Raw genomic sequence first — 2,877 nt, 5'->3', positions numbered from 1 at the left:
GGGAGAATATGTTGTTTTATAAATCATTATTTAGTTATTGGGTACAATGATTAACAGTATTCAATTAACTGTGAATTCATCCATATTAATTGCAATTTTCATTTATATACACCTATATCATTATGTAAACCTATAAACCATTATCATTATGTACCCTTACAAAAATAATCTAATACTGAAATTTATAGCCTAATGCATAATCCCATTGTTCCTGTAGGTTTAAATTATTCTTTTTGCTCTTGAATCTGTCACTTGCATTGATGGTATTTGGGGATTGCTCTCTTCATCCTCACTGTTTCTCAGTTTTTTTCCCAGTGATGTCAAGATCTGATGTCTATATAAGTCATTCAGGTTATCATTTCTGAGCCAGTTTGCTTATTTCCAGAACCATAAATATCTGCTTCCATTCATTTCCATCTTTAACAGACCCACATATGAATTTCCATTTAAAGGATAATCTAAATGGTAATCCTCATTTTGTAAGCATTGCAAACATTTGCTTACTTGGCACAGTTCTCTTTTCTTTCTTGGGGTCAAAGTTGCCAGATCTATGAAGATTTTTGAAAACTGTCACTGGTTTAGATGCATCTTTCATTGTCCTAAGTAATTTTCTGTGTACCAATATAGGGGACACTAACTCCTGTTCTGCAGCATTCTGGGGCTTTGAAAAAAGAATCAGAAGGCTCTTAAGGGAAAGAATGTCTTACTTCAATTTCCAGAAAAATGTCCTTTTCTAGCATCCTCCTTGATACCTTTAATCCTTATACTTTTTCTGCATTTCATATTCTCCAAGTCCTCCCTTTTTTAATTATATTTTTTCCTTCTTTTTTTAATGATCCATTCTGTTAGCTTGCTTATTTAGTCCTGCTTCCATTTCTGTTTTCATAATAAACTTCCCCAAGTTTTGCTTTTGATATTCTTTGAATTCCTTTTTTTTTTTCTTTCTGTTCTTAAGTTTTGCTGGCAGATATTTCAAACCAGTCTGCAGTTTGTTTGCTACAGAAAGGTATACACTTTTTGATAATATTTTTTTGTTTTGGGTTAGGGGACAGATCTTTACATTCAAATTTCTTTCCTTTTCCAAACTGCTCCTTTAATCCATAAGGCTAGGGACAGACATTCAAAAAGCCTGAGCCTGAATTGATTCAGTCTGACCTAGCTAGGATGAACTGGTTTATAATTGGACAGACATTCTCTCTGGACTGAGGAAATTCAGGCACATGCCTGCAGTGGCTCAGGCTAGAAGCTGGAGAGCAGTTGAGCAGCTCTCCCTTCCCTTCCAGAATGCTGAGCTGAGGGGGTGCCATGGCCAGGCCCCAGCATGACCTCTGATTAGGGAGGTGTGCCTATACCATCCCAGGCTTTTCCCACTGGCTGATCAAGGGGTATGAGTGTTGCCAAACCCAGCCCTCTGCTAGAACTCTGAGGGCAAGGCAGGGGAGGGGTGCAGTGCACGCATCTGTTGATGATATGGGGCTTTTCAATCTCCCTTCCCCTGCTTCTTTATACTGTTTGCAGCAAACTGACTGGCAAGCAAGTCAGCAGGGAGCTGATAATAGTGTTTATTACCCCATCATCAAAACAATAGCCTCTCTACACTAGTTCAAACTCTTCTTAAACAGCATACAATCTGACCTGTTGATCAGCTACAAAAAGCCCTAAGTGGTCACTGTTCTGTCTCCCTGCCCTGTGAAATTAGAAAGACTCACATACAGAGATACCTCTCATCATTAGCTAACATACAGCATGCTTAGGATCCATGGGGACTGGGATATGTGCTGTGGGAGATGTGAGGGAGAGAGCAGGGGATTCCTTCTTGAGCAGCAGGGGTGAGGTGGGGTGGGGGAGGGTAGGGGGAAGCTAGGCAGACCCTGCTATGTCTGCAGTCTCTGCTGGAGCTCTAGCCAGGGAGAAGAGTGGAGGGGCCAGCTCTGCTGTGGAGCTGAGTGCCCTGCCCATCCCAGAGAGCATTCTGGGATGCTGGGGGAGTCTGTTTTATCTTAAGCCAGCAAGGGGTTTAGGACAGACATTGCATAAACCGGTTTGAGCCAAATCAGTTAAGTCCAATATTACATTCAACCAGGTTTATCTCAAACCAGTTCCAGACATTTCAAACTGATTTATGTGCACTGAACACTTGTTCTGTTACAAGTTTAAGCCAGTTTCTGATCATTTAAACCTGTTTATGTGTAAAGTCTGTCCCTAGCCTAAGTGCTCTGGAATTGCTTTCTCCTTACTTGTTGTGGCCCTTCCATACCCTCCAGTAGCCTTCCTTTAAAATACCTACCACCACACTTTCTTCCTTGTCCAGAACAGAATATTATAATGGATTTATATCTCATTTCACTTAGTCACTGATCTTTTGCATGCTACAAGGGTTCAGTTCATTAGAGGCTCTGTGGCCTGCAAAACAAGTTGTGACTGGTTGTAGTAGCTAACAGCACTGAGTTTGGTTGCTGGATGCTCAGACTTGGAAATTGCTGTGAGTTGTGTAATCCAACAGCTCTTCTTTGCCATCGTTTTATTCTTTGTATGCTTTTCCAAAAGTTGTCTCCTCTGGTGGCTACTCATGTTTGGGGCTTAGTTCTTTTTGTATGTGAATTAAGTCATTCCTGCCAACATATGAAAGCCTAATTCTAATTCTGATATTTATGATGCTACCAACCAGGTCCTACACTTTTTATAAAATGTATCTGAAATAGTTGACATATGCAAATTCCAGTAGAGCTGAATTTTATTTTTACATGGCATGTAACTCAGACCAAGCTCCAAGCATGAAACAACACAATTTCTAAATGCCTGTCAGGAAGAGTATTGTGACTCCTAAATGCATCCACTACTCTAAGAAATCTGACCCTGCATTTCAGTATAACAATA

Source organism: Alligator sinensis, unplaced genomic scaffold (assembly GCF_000455745.1).
Source record: "Alligator sinensis unplaced genomic scaffold, ASM45574v1 scaffold33_1, whole genome shotgun sequence".
Taxonomy (NCBI): Eukaryota; Metazoa; Chordata; order Crocodylia; family Alligatoridae; genus Alligator; species Alligator sinensis.
This window is presented reverse-complemented; position numbering follows the sequence as displayed.